Source organism: Coenobita brevimanus, chromosome 21, assembly GCF_032717465.1.
Source record: "Coenobita brevimanus isolate Jiangsu-jjx chromosome 21, ASM3271746v2, whole genome shotgun sequence".
Classification (NCBI taxonomy): domain Eukaryota; kingdom Metazoa; phylum Arthropoda; class Malacostraca; order Decapoda; family Coenobitidae; genus Coenobita; species Coenobita brevimanus.
The window spans coordinates 997631-1017181 of NC_136974.1; the positions used below are offsets into that span (position 1 = coordinate 997631).

Sequence of the window (19551 nt, forward strand, 5' to 3'; positions counted from 1 at the left end):
AACACCTCACCAACACACACACACACACATGCAACACCTCCCCAATACACACACACACATGCAACACCTCCCCAATACACACACACACACACACAGAAACAAAACCCCTTCCCCCTCACACACAAACACCCCTTCCCAAACACCTAATCACCTCCCCCTCCCCCCCCCACACACACACACTCAGCACCTCATCCACACACACCCAAACCCCCCACCCATTCACACCCAATCAATCCCCCCCCCACACACACACACACACACCCAACCCCCCACACACACCCAAAACCCTCCCCCCAACCCTTCCCCCCCACTCACACATACTTATACCTAACACCACACACCTCCCTTCCCCACACACACATCCCCCTCCTCACCACACACACACACACACACACAAGATGAGGGTCACACTCCAACCCATGGGGGAGTCACACCCCCAGCCAAGGGGGGTCACCACCCCACCCAAAGGGGGATCACAGCCCCCACCCAAGGGGGGGTCATCCCACCCAAGTGGGGTCACTCTCCCACCATATGAGGGGAGGATCTTAACCCCCAACCCAAGAAGGGGGAGTCATCCCCCACCCAGGGGGTCACATCTTGTACCCCCTCCACAATATGTCAACCCCCGACATATATACATCAGGGGTAGACATATTGTGGAGGGGGTACATCTCCCACCTAAGGAGGGGGGTCACACCCTCACTCAAGGAGGGTCAAACCCCCCCCCACCTGAGTGGTTATCCCCCACCTGAGGGGGGTCAACCCCCAACCCAAGAAGGGGGGGGTCACCCCCACCCAAGGAGGGGGGTCACACCCTCACTCAAGGAGGAGGGTCAAACCCCCCACCTGAGAGATCCCCCACCCAAGGAGGGGGGGTCACCCCCCACTCAAGGAGGGGGGGGTCATCCCCCACTCAAGGAGGGGGGGGTCATCCCCCACTCAAGGAGGGGGGGGTCATCCCCCACTCAAGGAGGGGGGGGTCATCCCCCACCCATGGAGGGGGGTCACCCCCACCCAAGGAAGGAGGTCACACCCCCACCCAAGGAGGGGGTCACACCCCCCACCCAAGGAGGGGGGTCACACCCCCCACCCAAGGAGGGGGGTCACACCCCCCACCCAAGGAGGGGGGTCACCCCCCACCCAAGGAGGGGGGTCACACACCCCACCCAAGGAGGGGGGTCACACACCCCACCCAAGGAGGGGGGTCACACACCCCACCCAAGGAGGGGGGTCACACACCCCACCCAAGGAGGGGGGTCACCCCCCACCCAAGAAGGGGGGTCATATCCCACCCAAGGGGAGGTCACCCCCCACCTGAGGGGGGTCACACCCCTCACCCAAGGAGGGGGGTCACACCCCTCACCCAAGGAGGGGGGTCACACCCCTCACCCAAGGAGGGGGATCACACCCCCTATAAGGGGGCATCAACTCTACCTCCCCCATAGAGGGGCATCGCCTGTATACCACCCCCATAGAGGGGCATCGCCTGTATACCACCCCCATAAGGGGGGTCACCCCTATACCACTATCATAAGGGGGCATCACCCCTATACTCCCATTAGGGGGGGTCTCCTATACCACCCCCACTACCCCTCGAGTTGGATATTGCCCCCTATACCCCTATAAGATGGATCACGCCTTCTGGGGGGTCACCCCTTCAAAGGGGATCACCACCCCCCATACCCCTCCAAGGAGTGTGAGTCACCTTAACCCCACAAATGGGATCACCCCCACTACCCTCTACCCCACGGGGGGTCACATCCCATCCACCCTCTACCCCCATAGGGGTCACATCCCATCCACCCTCTACCCCCATAGGGGTCACACCCCATCCACCCTCTACCCCCATGGGGGGTTACACCCATCCACCCTCGACCTAACGGGGGTCATACACTCCTCTATCCCCTACCCAAAGGGGTCACACACCCCTCTAATCCCCACTCAAGGGGATTACACACCCTCTATCCCCATATGCAAGGGGAGTCATCCCCTCTACCCCCCAACTAAGGAGGGTCACCCCCTCTACCTTCCATTCAAGGGGGGTGACCCCCACTAATCCCCCCAAATGGGGTCACTTACCTCTAATCCCTCTGAGGGGATTGACCCCCTTAAGGGGCATCATCCCTCTACCACTACCCTAAGGGGAGTAACCCCCTGGAGAGGTTGCCCCCACTATCCCAATGGGTCATCCCCACTCTACCCCCATCCAAAGGGGGTCACCTCCCCTCTACCCACAAAAAAGGGTTACCCTCTATTCCCCCACACGAGGAGGCTTACCCCCCTCTCCCACCCACCCAAAGAGGGGTCAACCCCTGGGGTCACCTTTCCCCTTAGTGGTCACCTGCGGGTCCACTCCTCTATGAGAATGCCCTCAGAGAGACTGAATCTGAACAATGTGGGTTGAGAGATTCCCAGGAACCAGAGTAACATATGTCTAGTATGGTATAGGGGATCCAGTCATCACCCTGGGAAACTGCTGTGTCTTGCGCAAGGCGCAAATTATTACTGGTAATGGGGTGGTCACAGAAAGATGAGGCAGTGCTATGGGCCTCTGCAACGTGTTCTAGCCTGTTTTTGCTACCAGCCAACAGGCGAACACTGGTAGGCGGAGGCATGAATGTCAGTTGGGACGGTGTGGACCATTTGTGAGCAAGATCACTGGCATATTCCACACAGCTGTGGTGGAGAGAGTGGGAGGGAGACTCAGATGACTGAACAACTCGGTCAGGTCAATACCCCTGTCTAACAATGTGCCTGAGGTTGTGGAAGGACCTGGCAGCAGTGAGATAGTCGTGGAGCTGTCAGACGTACAGTCAGCCCTGCATGCTTCTGCTGCCACCCTCCGCACCTCCCCCTTACTATCATCCATTCACTTGACGGACGGAGAATCTCGTACGGCTGACTTGCAGCATGATGTAAAATTCCTGTACTATGGCAACTAGGAAGGTATACAGTGGTTGATGTAAATAAGTGACTGACAAAACAAGTGTTTGGCATGTCCTGAACAGAGAGCTGTGACGGAGGAGAAATATTAATTTTTCCTGATATGGTGGGGCTTGGAATGTAAGATGGGAATGGAATTACGTGTCAAAGATCGCACTGTGGTCGGAGATGAGGGTAGAGACAATGTCGACAGTGACAATGTAGGTCTGAGGACCAAATCGATATTGCCATCCCCAACATGAGTGGTCTGAGGAGTGGGGAAAGGATGCTGATGATGTTTGGTGGCAATATCATGGAGGTGATTACCTGCAGGAAAGGAACAGGAACCACCTCACGAATGAGAGGTATTCATGTCTCCCAGGAAGAAGACAGGAGACGTGCGGCAGGTAGGTGAAGTGGCGGGGTCATCTCCAGTTGGACTGATAGGAATACAGTACACAGAAAGCAGAGACAACAGAAGGACTGTTAGCCCATGACGAGGTACATTACATATATACAAAAAGGCATCACTGACAGTGAGACGAATTAGGTGAAAGAGAGAGGAAAGAGAAAAGGCACATAAGGCAGCAAGGAGAGAGTGAGGAATAGGATGAGCAATGAACGTACAACGAGGCCTCAGCCAGAATGGGTACGATAACAGTGGCGACCGCAAAGCCTGAGTGGGGGTCTGGGTCTACGAGAGTGAGGGAAAGCTTCCTGAAGGCAGATGACAGCAGGGTAACGAGACGAAACAGAAAGCTCAGGCACGCGGCAGTATAGGCTTTGTATGATTCACGATAATAGATTCTGTACTGTTTGACACGAGGAGAAACAGGTCAGGAAAGGACTGGGAAATGGGTGGGTGGGACGGCAGGGAGAGGGGAAGATGTGAGAGAGGGGAGAGATGTAGGAGGGAAGGAGGAGAGAGAGGGGAGAGAAAACACACCGTGAGGGTTCCTGTTCGTGAGGGTGTGGTTGGGACAGGTAGAATGGCGGGGACGGGAGAGTGACAAGTGTTTGAAACGAGAGAGAGTATGTGTCTGGTGCATGCAAAGGATCATATTTTCCACAGTTAAGATTAATAGTTACCCATTAAACATAAAAAGAGAATGTAATTAATAGGAGAAAATGGAAATATTTAGAGGGCATACTAGACAAACTCTTATAAAAATACAAACTAAAAAAAAAAAAGGCTATAAAAGAATCTATAACGTCAATAAGCACAAAACCCACAGGCCTCCACAGATTACCTTTATCTCTCTCTACAGCCACCTACATCAAATCGAGAGAGAGAGAGAGAGAGAGGGAAGGAGGAAATAAGGCTCAGTGATGCATGAATTTACAACCTACAGAAATAAGCTGAGTTGATCGGAAAAAATCTAACAGTTTTGGCCCGACTTGGACCCCCCTCCCCCCCCTCGTTCTCTCGTTGGCAGAACATGGTGCGAGTCACGAAGAAGTGCTATGGTAACGATATGAATAGCAGAATATGGTGCTAGTCACGAAGAAGTGCTATGGTGACGATATTAATAGAAGAATATGGTGCTAGTCACGAAGAAGTGCCATGGTGACGATATTAATGGCAGAATATGGTGCTAGTCACGAAGAAGTGCTATAGTGACACGAGATTAACAGCAGAATATGGTGCTAGTCACGAAGAAGTGCTATGGCAAGGCCGCAAACCCATAGTATTATCCTATCCTGTCTCTGAGCTACGTGAAATAAAGTCTCTCTCTCTCTCTCTCTCTCTCTCACACACACACATTCTTTTCTTCCCTCCCACTTTCGCTTCTCCCCTCCCCCCGCCAAATCATTTCCTCTCCCCCAACTCTCTCTCTCTACCCCTCTCCCCTCCCCACCCCCAGGCCAACTCCCTTACCGCAAATATTTAGGTGGAATGACGTAGAGAGAGAGAGAGAGAGAATGTGTGTGTGTGTGTGTGTGTGTGTGTGTGTGTGTGTGTGTGTGTGTGTGTGTGTGTGTGTGTGTGTGTGTGTGTGTTACTGAATATAGCTATGCCGGCAAGAGTAAACAGACACTAGTGTACACAATTATGACTACATCAGGTCTCTCTCTCTCTCTCTCTCTCTCTCTCTCTCCAGCTGGTTTATGCACCCCCTCTCCCCAAGGCCGTGGTGGGGTGGGGAGGGGAGGGTGTGGAGGGGACAGAAGGGGCAAGGAGGGGAGGGGAGGGGTGTTGAGGGGAAGGGAGGGGAGGAAAGGGGTGTGGTGTGGTGGGGAATGTGGGTCAGACCGTCTGGGAGGGGATACTGCGCACCCCTAGACTCCACTCACTCCGTTACTACTACTACTACTACTACTAATAATAATAATAACAATTGCATTAATGGCGCTTATGGTGCTGGAACAAGAGTATGGTGCGGTGACTAGGGTGAGATTAGGGAGGTGATGGCTTGTGTATGGTGTGGATGGGAACCTGCCTAATCCCGAGTTTTACTACTATTGTGAAGCAAGTGTACGAGTCACATGGCCTAGTGAATGGTTTGATATCGGGGTTGGAGTGAGACAGGGGCGTGTGAGGTCACCAGGAGGGGTCTATTTACAAGGGACGGGGTCATAAGGAAGGTCAGAACTTGTGACGAGGGAATGGGAATGGTGATGGGGGTGAACTGTGAATAGGGTGTTTAGGATTTACGAATATCATACTGTGTTGTTGGGTAATTGTGGCCACCATCTCCGCAGTGTGGTTCAGAGGTTTGTAAGTGTGAGTGTGATTGGAAAGTGTGAATAATTGTGATGGGTGTTGTGGCAGGGTGAGTCAGTGTGATGGGTTGAGAGAGAGAGAAAGAGAGATGAGCTTACTGTAAGATCCTTGATGTACTATAAACAACATGAAGGTGAAAAGAGGCGAGGTAGACCAGGAGGAGAGTGGATGGATGTGCTCTCTTTGCGTGTGAGGAAGCGAGGTATGGAGTTGCAAAAGCTGACTGACTGACAAGATTATCGCTATGGAGAGAGGAATTGTGAACGGAGAACCACATCACTAAGGTCTGGCACTGCTTTTTCAATTAGCTAGCTGAGGGAAAGAGCTCATCTCACCAGGATAGAGAAGGTGTGTCTAAAAAAATAAAATAACTGCTTAAAGTGGAGCGACAGTGATGATGAAGATGGTGATAAACTGAACGGGCAAGAGAGAAACAACTTCCTATGTAGTTGGGAAGTCCTGTTTAAGAAAGGAGGTAGACAGCGACTGATTTGGCGATGGAACAGTGGATGAATGGAGGAAGAGAGGCAGGGATGGTGTTGGTGCTGCGTCCACTGGGAGATAACGATTAGATTAGAGAGACTTGTGATTATTTTCCTCTTTAACTTGGCGTAAAACTGCCATCTCCCCATCGTGCATGCCGAGCTGTAACAAGAGCCTGGCACTAGAATACGATGCTAGTCACGAAGCGGTGCAATGGAGAGGATGTATAGCCGGAGCATTCACGTTTTCCGCCACTCAGCTACGTGAAATAAGCTACAAAAGGACGAAAATTTGGGCCACGTTAAAATGAAAGGAATACAGTAAGACCCAATAATGTAAATATGAGAAGAGAAATATCACTGTTTATATTATGCATCTAAACAGTCACTGAATTACAATCTCTCCATCTTAATTACTAATCTTCAGCACGGGATTAACACTAGAATACGATGCTCGTCACGAAGAAGTGCTATGGAAAGGACATGGAGCAGCAGCAGCAGTAGTCATAATCCGCCACTGAGCTATGATGGGAAATAATCTGCAAAGGGACGAAAATCTGGGCCAAGTTTGAGTGAGCAGACCATAGATTTTAATAATGAGTATGGTTCTCTTTCGCCCCTTCCTATAAAATTTCCATGTCAGTTTTTTTTTCTATACTGCTGTGTGTTTTTCCTAATTTTTCCCTGCCGGTTTCGAAGGAGGGTTTGGAGGGTGGGGGAGAGCACCCTTCTTGGCTATCCTTGTCTTGTTTTCCGTACGATCTTGTAATCTTGTGTGTTTTTTATTATCATTTGTGTTATCAATGAAAACGATTACCAACGCATTCTGCTACGAGAATGAAAATGGATATTAACTATTACTACACTACTACTACTACTACTACAAGAAACAACGATCACAACTACCACCACCACAACCACCACCGCCACCATCATCATCACCACCACCACCACCACCACCACAACCACCACCAATACCACAACCACCACCACTGCCACTACTACCACCACCACCACCACCGCAACCACCACCACCAATACCACAACCACCACCACTGCCACTACTACCATCGCCACCACCACCGCCACCACCACCACCACAACTACCATTTCATTCAAGTGCGAAATACAGACAAAGCATTTAAAGAGGCGCTGCTACCTTCACGTCCGCTCTCTTGCAACCTCTCTCTCTCTCTCTTTACGTTCATTCATCTCGCTCTTTTTCTCTTCTTGATATTTAGTGTGTGTGTGTGTGTGTGTGTGTGTGAGAGAGAGAGAGAGAGAGAGAGAGAGAGAGAGAGAGAGAGAGACCTGGGAAGTAGGTAAGAAAAAAGGGGGAGGTGAGGCAGGCAGGTATGGAGAGGTTGGAGGGAGGAAGGGACAGAGGGAGGGAGGGAAGGAGGGAGGTAAAGAGATAGGGGAGGGTAGGTAGGTTAGGTAGGTAGGTAGATAGATAGGGAGGGAGGGAGGGAGGGAGGTAAGTAGGTAAGGTGAAGAGAGGGGTAGGTAGGTAGGTAGGTAGGTCGGTAGGTAGGGAGGGAGGGAGGGAAGTAGGTAAGCAGTAGCGGGTAGGGAGGGAGGGAAGTAGGTAAGTAGTGGCAGGTGGGGAGGGAGGGAGGGAAGTAGGTAAGTAGTGGCAGGTGGGGAGGGAGGGAGGGAAGTAGGTAAGTAGTGGCAGGTGGGGAGGGAGGGAGGGAAGTAGGTAAGCAGTGGCAGGTGGGGAGGGAGGGGGAGGTAGGGAGGAAGTGCAGAGTCATGTCACTGAGGCACCCCAACAGATCAATACATGGCCTCCACACACACACACACACACACACACACACACACACACACACACTTCAATAACCTGATAATTATAAGCACATGTTTTACTACTACTACTACCACTACTACAACTACTACTATTATTATTATCATTATTATTATTACTTGAATTAAAATGGTTTGAATTAGCAAGAAAAAGAACATACATCACCAGCAAAGTATTTAAACGTGACAGACAAACAGACAGACGGACGGACAGACATCGTTACCAAAGTGGCGGGAAATTTTTCGTTCCAATATCTACACAATGTTCATCTTCACAGTGTGTACTCCCCCAAGCCACCATAATCTTGTTCTGGGATAGTTTTCTTAGTCTTTCTTCTCCTCCTCCTCCTCCTTCTTCTTCCTCCTCTTCTTTCTCTTCTTCCTCCTCATCATCGTCAATATCAATCTTCAGTTCTTATCTTCACAGGGTATACTCCCCCTACCACCTCCCCCCTCTTCATCCACCACCATCCCACCCTGATTTGGACTCGTATTTCCAAGCACCTCTGACTAAGCGATTTATTTTGGATACCACACACAACCTTTCTCTTCTGTGCTATTTCTATCTTCCAAATATCGAAAGGAGCACTTCTTCGTGACTAGCATCGCATTTCTGGTGTTAATCTCTTGTTCTATCTATCTATCGCCAGATGCCCTAATCTCGTAAGGGGTGGCCACAAACAAATCGCCTCCATGTCGCCCTGTCTCTCTTGTTACAACTCAGCGTTCAATAAGATGGCAATTTTAGGCCAAGTTAGAGTAAAAAGGATATAATAAGTGTTAATGGTAGCTACTTAACAGAAGACAATATGCGGTTTATTCTCGCCTATCAGACCAATCTTTCACCTATCAGACCAATCCCACATCTTACCTCACTGATGGAAATTTCAACTATGCTGCAGGAAGTGAGCCACCATTTCACAATCCAAGACCCCTCTGTTTACGTAACTCCGATTAATTTCCGACTTATTCTAACCTTAGGAGCGACCCTGAGATGTGGAAGGGCTGACTGAAGGCTTCTCGTAACTCCTCCCTTTATGAAAGTCTGTCTTGAGATCACTAGGCCCGTCTGAAGGAAGGTGACATACTCCAAGGAAGAAGGAACCAAAGGCTGAGCCCGCAAAACGTTCCTTCCATGAAAAAAAAAATACAAAAGAGAGCCAAATTCAAGATCCGTTCATTTCGAGATGCCTGGACACACTGCGTTTAAAAGACTGGAGATCATAGGAGGAGGGAAATAAACACAGAGGGAGACAGTTCCAGAGTGAAAGGGTCGAGATGTACAGTCGCGGTCAATTCTTCCTTTACACTATCCCAAGGCGCCTTCACGTAGTGGCACTGTATAACTACGCGGATCCATTTACCCGGTTATACAAACGCTTCAGAACTCCCCCCAAAGCAGGATGGTGGAGTACAGGAGAAGGGCGACGTAACTTCAGCCTGCAGTCCACTGGGTTCACGTTTCAGACGAACCTGGGGCCAGAACAACAACAAGAACGACAACAAATGCAACAACAACAACAACAGCAACAAGAATAAAAGTAACAACAACAGCAAGGTCAACAAAAACAAGGAAAAAAAGCAACAACAACAACAACAACACTGCCACAAAACTACCTGAACCTAATTAAATCTTGTCGAGTTAATCCCTCTCTCTCTCGTATGCCGTTTTCATTAGTAGTGTTAGTAGTATTCATGCTACTACTACTACTACTACTAATAATAATAACTATAACCCCTCCAGTTTCACGTCTCTCATATGCTAAATAAAATCGTGAGAGAGAGAGAGAGAGAGAGAGAGAGAGAGAGAGAGAGAGAGAGAGAGTCCAAATATACCCCCTCAGACAACCACGTAGTCGCACAAAAACACGCCACCCAAACCAGAGGAATTTGCGCCGAATTTGTATTGAGAGAGAGAGAGAGAGAGAGAGAGAGAGAAAGGGGTAAGAGGGATTGTGTGGTTCTCCGGGGTGATGGTGTTGTGATCCTCTTGTTTACGTCGTCTGTCTTGGCGGGAAAAATTCTCAGCCTCGCATTTTTACTTTGTCCGCGTTTCTCCCTCTCCGCCGGTCAATTCCTTCTACATATTCGTCGTAGTTGCCTTTCTAATTTCCTGGCCAATAATGTAACGCCGTGGACTGTGCGTACTTTCTCCCGCCCCGACCAATGATTACGAGTTCGCAGAAAAAGTTCGTAAAGTAACAAGTGAAAGTGGTTCCGCGGGCGACTGTGGTGAACTAGCCCAACCAACCCACCGACATTCCTTTAAAATTCTCTGCCTGGGCTAATTCCCTGATACGTTGGTTTTTATTTACTTATTTATTTACTTCCCCTCGTTTTCTCTTCAGTTACTCAGGATGGACGTATGGGGAGGGCGGGTAAGGGAAAAATTTTGAACCAAAACAACAGACATTCCTTTTTTAATCTATGTGGATTTATTTCCTGGCACACTGAATTTTTTAATGTTTCTTCTCCTCTTCGTACCTATCTGTTACTGCCTCAGGATAATAAAGGAAGCTACAGAGTTAAACATGTAAATCCGACCTACCAGCTAACGACATTCCTTTAATAATTCTCACCACGGATGCATACCCGGCCAAGTTGCCATGCTTATTATTTTTTTTAAAGAGTTTATTTTCCCCTTCCTCCTTTATCGTAGCCTGCTCAGGACGGACGTTGAGCAAGGAAGGAAAACAACGCCCCGTGCCAACATGCCTAGACGCTGACGAACCCGCTACTCCCTGATACGCGCGCCATCTAGCTTAGCATCCGGCAAGCGTGTTTAAAAGCCACTTCTAACTGTTCTCCTGCAGTAAAGTTGCTATTTTTTTCCGCATCTGAGAGAGAGAGAGAGAGAGAGAGGTCCCTGACAGTACCGGCTACCCTGCTGATGACGCAAATGTAACCTACTTTGTTTTCGTCGCCCGCCTCTCCAGTCACATTTAAACACCCGTAATGGACAAAAACATTTATAAATCATGTACCCACACCACACCACCGCCTCTGCATGCAACCGTACGCTGAATTAGTGTTGACAAGATACGCAAATAGCCTACGCAACACAGATTTCACCATCATCATCATCATCACCACCATCATCACATTCTTCTTCTTATTATTATTAATATTTAGCTTTGTAATTCTACTTAATTCCTTTAAAGACAAATTTACAACAATCAATTAAAAGGACTATAAATAAATTAAATACATAAATAAAGGTTCCCAGGTACCATGTTCCTTAGCAAAGTCGGCCTTGAGTAAAAATATTATCCACTCTTTCTTTAATTCCTTTATTTACATTATTAGGGATTCAAAAGAAAGGAAAACAGAAAATACCCATTATTTACTACCCTTAATTTCACTAGAATATAGAGAAAAAAAATAAAAAACAATAACAATAACTAAAACAAAAAATACAACTAGGAAAAAACAATCACTACCTCAGCTAATTTCAAGAGCCAGCTACAATAAGTATAAAATTACGAGATGCGGGAGCTTCAGGGCCCATCGGTTAATGCCCTTGGTGTGGTGTGGTGTGGTGAGGGATGGTTTTTGTGTTGTGTGGTGTGGTGTGGTGTGGTGTGCTGCGGGCCGGGAGGGTGATTTGGTGTGTTGTGGTGGGTGTGTGGTGAGGGATAGTAATTTTGTGTGGTGAAGGATGCTACTTTCGTGTGGTGCGGTGAGCTGTGGTGTGGTGTGGTGAGGGATAGTAATTTTGTGTGGTGTGGTGTGCCTCCCTAAGTCGCTAAAACCTACGGGAGTGCAACACATCTCGGCCGAAAATCGTTAGTGAGAGGAGGACGGACAAAGCCGCTCCTAGAGATCGTCCTGTATAAAAAAAAAATACTGCTATACGCTGATATGAAGAGTCCAGCTACTAGGAGAAGAAGAAGAAGAAGAAGAAGAAGAAGAGGAGGAGGAGGAGGAGGAGGAAAAGAAGAAGAAGAAGAAGAAGAAGAAGAGGAGGAGGAGGAAAAGAAGAAGAAACAGAAGAAGAACAACAACAACTACTACTACTACTACAACTACTACTACTACTTCTACTACTACTACACCACAACTAAAATAACAGCTGCTAGACTGACTTTCGTAAACTTAGTCCAACTACTACAACAACTACAACTACTCTACGTTAATATAAAGTCTCACTACCACTACATCTACCACTACAACTACCACTACAGCACCAACGACCACTGTACGTCACTACCAGGTCCGTCGTAGTCCCCGCCACGACTCGCTACTACTACGTCGCTATCGGCGGCCCTAATGCCAGACCAGCCCGACGGGAATATCAAGTTACTAAGCTACTATGACTACTACGCACATCACCACTACCACTGCTACTACTACGCACATCACCACTACTGCTACTACGCACACCACCACTACTGCTACTACTACTAGGCACACCACCACTACCACCAATATCGCCTCTATCAATTCCACTATCACCATCTCCACACACACACACACACACACACACACACACACACACACACCACCACCCAAAAAATTCCCTCAAACTCGTCTTTTCCTCGCGTACCGTAACTTTGGATGGTAATGATAGAGGCAGCTGCTTGCAGGGTGTGTGTGTGTGTGTGTGACTGGGTTGCATGACTCTTGAGAGAGAGAGAGAGAGAGAGAGAGAGAGAGAGAGAGAGAGAGAGAGAGAGAGTGTTTGTATTTATCCCAACTGTAAAGCAGAGGCACAACAAAGCAAACTTTTGTCACACTCTGTACTTAAAAGTCAGGATAGTTTTTGTGGTTGCCAAGGTAGTGGTAGGTGGTAGCGGTGGTAGTACTGGCTGTTGTGGTATTCGTGGTAGCTGGGGTGACGAGGGATAAGTAGGATAAGTAGATTCAAATTAATATACACAGATATACAGAATTAAGAATGTATTAGTAAAACACGTTAAATATTCATAAATGTCTAAGGAAAATGATACGCCAAAGTGAACTGCGTAGGTGAAGAAGGAACGCAATTACGTGAAAATACCCTTGTTGTGTAGGGGCAATGTTTACATCGAACAGCTGATCCGGGACGCCTGTGTGGTGCATCATGGCCGCTTGTTTTCCCGCCAAATTCCAAGACATGGCACGTTTCCCTATTTTTTTGATTTAGCTGCGAGCCTGGGGGATTTCTGCGGATTTTTAGGGGATGACGGGTTCAAGGAAAAGCGAGGAAGTAGAGAGAGTAGGAAAATAGTGAACATGAGGAGAGAAAGCGGGGTTAATAGGGACGTAAAGGGAAGAGTTAGGAGTGACTCGAAGACCGTGTTGACATCTGAGTAGGTTTGGGTAAGTCGCTGAGGGAGTGTAGGAAGAAGCTGGATGGAATTGAATTAGAGAGCGAGAGAGAGAGAGAGAGAAAGAGAGAGACGGGAAGTGTGTGGGGAGTAGCAGAGTGGGGTGATGGTGGGAGGTGGGGGGAATAGGTCGATGATAGGGGTGTGTGGGGGAGATGGGGGGGTGAGGGGGTGATGGGGGGTAGTGAAGTAGGTCAGGAGAGCTACCTATTATTGATCATACCTACACACCTGCGCGCGCACACACCCCACACCTACACCTACACGAACACTAGGACACGTAGCACACACACACACACACACACACACACACACACACACAGAACGAGAGAGAGAGAGAGAGAGAGAGAGAGAGAGAGAGAGAGAGAGAGAGAGAGAACACATATTGCTGTTCATCTAGGCGCGTACACACAGGTAATCACCATAGCTATGACACGTACACAAGCATCAATACACACACACACACACACACACACAAAAACAAACACATTTTTAATAAACTCTAGGGCCTCTACTCGCCACTTTTCACAGGCTGAAGAAATATATCAATAACATCATCGTCTCAATCACCACAATAACGAAAATAACATCAATAACGAAATCACAAAACAGGAGTAATGAGAATAAATAACAAGGGCAACAACAACAAGACACTCATGGCACTCATCGACCTTGCAAACTCGACGCCGGTGTGTGTGTGTGTGTGTGTGTGTGTGTGTGTGTGTGTGTGTGTGTGTGTGTGTGTGTGTGTGTGTGTGTGTGTGAGAGAGAGAGAGAGAGAGAGAGAGAGAGAGAGAGAAGCTAAACGAAGCACAGGGTACGAAGTTGATGATGTTCCCTCCCCCACCCCCCCTCCTCCCCCCGCCCCTTCTCTCTCCCTCCACCCCCTCCTCCCTCTCTCTCTCCATCTACCTATTTCTATCTATCAATCTCTCCTTAACCCCATCGTTCATCTCTCTCTCTCTCTCTCTCTCTCTCCCCTCGCTCTCTTTCTCTCTTCGTAGGTCTGTATGTCTGTCACTGCTCTCTTTCTCCTCTCCCCCCATCACCCCCAACCATGACCTATCCTCACCTCTTTTCCTCCCTTCCTCCCTCCCTCCTTCTCTCTCTTTCTCTCCCTCCTTCCCTGACCTACCGCACACCTACCGTCCTTCAGATGTGCGATGTTGGTAAGTAATTGTGGTAGTTGTGGTGGTAATTGTGGTAGCTGAGGTGGTAATTGTGGTAGCTGAGGTGGTAATTGTGGTAGTTAAGGTGCTTACTGGCAGTCGTGATGGTAACTGTGGTAAATGTGGTAGGGTAGTTGTGGTGGTAACTGTGGTTGGCAGATGTGGTAGTTGTGGTGGTAATTGTAGTAGCTACGGTGGTACGGTAGTTGTGGTGGTTACTGTGGCAGTCGTGGTGGTAAATGGTGAATGTGGTGGTAACTGGTGGTTGTGGTGGGAACTGTGGTGGGAACTGTGGTGATTGTGGTGGGAACTGTGGTGATTGTGGTGGTAACTGCGGTGATTGTGGTGGTAACTGGGGTGGTTGTGGTGGTAACTGTGGTGACTGGTTGTAAATGTGGTGGCTGTCGTGGTAACTGGTGATTGTGGTAAATATGGTGACTGTGGTGGTAACTGTGGTGGTTGTGGTGGTAACTGTGGTGACTGGTGGTAACTTGTGATTGTGGTGGTAACTGGTGATTGTGGTGGTAACTGTGGTGATTGTGGTGGGAACTGGTGACTGTGGTGTCACTGTGGTAGCTGTGGTGGTAACTGTGGTGGTTGTGGTGGTACCTGTGGTGGTAACTGTGGTGATTGTGGTGGTAACTGGTGGCTGTGGTGGTGACTGGTGGTAACTGTGGTTATTGTGGTGGTAACTGTGGTAATCGTGGTGGTAACTGTGGTGATTGTGGCAGTAACTGGTGATTGTGGTGGTAACTGGTAGTCGTGGTGGTAACTGTGGTGGTTGTGGTGGTAACTGTGGTAGCTGTGGCGGTAACTGTGGTGACTGTGATGGTAACTGGTTATTGTGGTGGTAACTGTGGTGACTGGTGGTAAATGTGGTGGTTGTGGTGGTAACTGTGGTGACTGGTGGTGGTTGTGGTGGTAACTGTGGTGACTGGTGGTAACTGTGGTGGTTGTGGTGGTAACTGTGGTAGCGGGGGATGTGTTAGCGATACGGAGAGCCCCGCAGGTATACAAAGACAAAAATGCAGGTAGGCAGATTAAATGCTATCGATATATGTATACGGAGGGGGGGGTAAGAGACAGATCTATCGGCTGACATGATTGATAGATAGAAACCATTCCTATCCACATCTACCTCCCTATGTATCTATCTACCTCCCTATCTATCTATCTATCCATCTGTTTACAAATACACAGCTAAACAGAAAGCTAAGTATACAAAAAACACCCACAGCAAAACAAAACACACACACATACACCCAACACTCCACAACCTCATCACACCGCACTACGATCCTGCTAAAACGGCCCTTATCGCTAACTAAACAGGGTGTAATCATCCTCTTGGAGAGCTGCAAGTGTGAAGAAATTATTGATCTGACTGTACGCTGTGAGGGGACGCGGGGGAAGGGTTCGAATCCCTTTAAATCCGTCCGTTAGGCCAAAGGGTGTTCGAACCGACAGTTAAAGGATTTGAATTTATAACGGGTCTTAGGCTGTGTTTTTGACTAGTTTTCGTAAGGGTTTAATAATTTTCATGAATACGAGTGATAAATTGTGTTTTTTCGCGTTGACATTCACTCCTGTTTACTTGTGTGTGTGTGTGTGTGTGTGTGTGTGTGTGTGTGAGAGAGAGAGAGAGAGAGAGAGAGAGAGAGAGAGAGAGAGAGAGAGAATCTTGCATCTTCGTCAAGAAAGTTTATAAGGTGACACGATAGTGAGGTAGCTTTAAAATTAGAGTTATCTTTACTAGGGTACGACAGTCAAGGTTGCTGGAATGTAGAGCACACACACACACAATCTTGCACCATTTACTTCGTCACTACTGCAGCCTTTGGTTCTTTCTTCTTTGCATATTAAAAAAAAAACATCCAAACACACTTCAAAAACTCAGACCTTCAATTTATGTATGCATGTATGAGCATGTATGTATGTATGTATGAGCATGTATGTATGTATTATTGCGGTCGGCTTGCATATGCCTGACACCGCTTCTTGTGTGTGTGTGTGTGTGTGTGTGTGTGTGTGAGGGAGGGATTTTGGACACGCATGGACACGCTACTGCAATGCCCGTGTCCGTTCCCTGATGGTACTAAAGGAAGGTTAGGAGGTCCTGTATAGTCCAGTGTGGGTGGACTCTAGTTGCTCATTTACTGACACCAATCTGACACCTGTGAACAATTACACATATCGTAGTACCAAAAAAAAAAATAACATAACTTCTGTAGATGCAGTACTATAAAAACATGTCTAATCGTATTACCTGACTTGATCACAGTTTATGACTAGCCTGCCATTTGATTTAGATCACATCCTAACCACAAATTCATTGTATAGCTATGATTACAGTTAGAATTTAGCATAACTTACCCTATTCAAGGGGAAAAAGAGCATTTTTACTCGGCCAGAGCGGTGGTGTGTGTCTTGTTTGGTAAATTTTCCGCCTAAAGTATAGATGGCGAAACGCGTGGTGTATAAGAAGTTTGAAGTGGCAAAGCTGCCTTTAGGAATCATGTAATACTGAAGAAGTGGTGGCTTACAATATACAATAATTGCATTTTTTATAGTATCACATCATAATATCACAAATTTCCATGAAAAGTAAATAACTTAACATAACAGAGAAACTTAAGGTGTTGAGTGGTTTATAAGCGTTCCAATGCTACTTAAAGACGCTTGAATCCTTCTTAATCCTTACATTAGTATTTTTTTTCTTTTAAGCAAAATAGTAATACAAACACACAAAAATAACAAAGGAAGCAAAATGCTTAGCTTTGTAATATAATCTAATATATACACACAAAAGTAATAAAGGAAGCAAAATGCTTAGCTACAGTACTAAATCCGGGTCCGGAGCAGTAGTAGCCGAACACATTATATTTCCCACCGCCGGTCGTTCAGTACAGTCACCCACGTATGTACCTTCGTGGATTACATTACCGAGAACCCCACTGCATGGATTACATTACCGATAACCCTACTGCATCTACCGTCAGCAAAATATATCGGTGTGACTTACAATACCCGTTAAATGAGTTACGATACCGCCAATACCCGGAACAATTCAAACACCGGAAAATGAGAGCTATTGCAGCGATTTTCCCGGCATATACGTGGCTATTTTGGGCGGGATTATTAAACGTACACCCAACAGTACCCCTGGCAGCAGACGCCAAGCAGAGGCAGCGGTAAATATAGCAGAAACAGCAGACAATCCATCATCATACGTTTGGCAGCGCGGAGTGTCCCCAAAGTCGGCCCAAACTGTCGTACCGCACTTGGCTCTCCCACGCCCTCACTCTCGTTTTATCTTTTTGCTCTCTCACTATCTCTTCCCCCTCCCCCTCTCCCTCCTCCCTGACCAGATGTGGCACTACTGGAGAGATGCCAGTCCCCCACGTGGCTGGAGGGAGGGGCGGAGGGGGGAAAAAGAGAGAGGGGGAGGGAGGGAAAGGGAGGATGAGGGTACGGCCTGGCAGCGCAAGTATGGCGGGTGTAAACAGGGCTCCGTACCCAGGAAGACGTATTTATGATCTTTCTCGGGTTTGTAGCTGTTTATAGGATTGTTTGTTTTTTTTCTCTGGTCATCATACAGCCCCACAATATGTATAATACTTTTTATATATACTTTTAGCGTCACTTATACAGATACCAAGTATTTCAAGACCAAAGTAGAGTGAATCGATTTTTAATTTGAAAAGTACCATCGTCCACAGTATTTATAAACATTCCAGAGCTTAAACTGTATAAATAATTCATTGTTTATACCTTTATCTTCACTTCCACAGCTGCCAAACACCCCAGGAGCAGAATATTAGCGAAAAATGGCTTAAAATGACTCCAGATAAAGGCAAACTGCTACGAATATGTTCTTATCAGCAAGGGGCGTACTGATAAAGAATCTCTCTCAGTTTCTACGGTAAACAAGCGTCCGTTTATCTTTATCAGCAGCTGTTTCAATTTATCACAATTTTGACAATAATTACAGGGCTAATTTGCGAGATGTATGGTAGTTGTGATTAAGATAATGACAGTCCTCTTTGACTTAGGAGTGTTTGGTTGCTAAATGACTCGAGATAAAGTTATTTAAAAAGATAATATTCATTCTGGTTTGGTTGTAAGTGTCTGGAAGGTACTTAAGTGTTGATTTAAGTATATAATTCACTCTGGTTTGGTTGTAAGTGTCTGGTAGGTACTTAAGTGATGATTTAAGTATAATATGCACTTACACAAAACTTCGACTCAAGAAAGTTTATGAATCAGGTCTACGGGAAACTGAGATGCTTTATAAATATCGGCCCGGATGTTAGAGTTCCTTATGGTGCTGTCAGCTTTCTTGGCGCCATATTCATAAAACTTCTTCCTCCTGGGTTGTCTAAGATGGTCTATAATTACCACCCCAAATACTGAATAGCCAAACAATTTATCTATAGCCAGACGCCGGTATTAAGGGGTGGCCACAAACAAATCGCCTCCACGACGCCTTGTCCCCCGCCATTTCGCTGCCCTCTCCCCAGCTCACACCAAACAAGGGATATTAATTAAGTGTATACAGTATGATTATCTCTCTCTATCTCTCTCTCTCAACTTTAGTCAGCAGAGGAAAGTGAGAACTGGAATTGTAGCAGTAGTAGTTGTAGTAGTAAGTGTTGTTGTAGTAGTTAATACTAATACTACTACTACTAAATAATAATAATAATAATAATTTGTCTAATTGTACGTCGTCTGGCTGGTGGTCAAGCTTAAGAACATTTATGAATAAGGTCCTGATACCGTGAATTAAGAATATTTATGAATAGGGTCCCTGATACTGTGACATTTCAAAGAACGTTTATGTATACGGTCCCTGATTCTGTGAAATTTCAAGAATGTTTATGAATAGGGTCGGTGGTACAGGGGAATGTCCGGGGCTGTGTTATGTAATGATTATGTAATTATACTGCTGGGACACTGCTAGGAAAGTGCTGCTAGGAAACTGCTGCTGGGAAACAACTGATAAGAAACTGCTGCTAGGAAACTGATAAGAAACTGCTGCTGAGAAACTAGTACTAGGAAACGCTGCTGAGAAACTAGTACTAGGAAACGCTGCTGAGAAACTAGAGCTAGGAAACTGCTAGGACTGCTGCTGAGAA

The 19551-nt window shown here is 47.1% G+C and overlaps 1 long non-coding RNA gene across 1 annotated transcript in view; it reads right to left on the reverse strand.

Moving 5' to 3' along the window:
- LOC145392230 (uncharacterized) overlaps positions 1–19551 on the reverse strand; it is a 90765-nt gene that overhangs the window by 14424 nt on the left and 56790 nt on the right. The window lies entirely within an intron of this gene.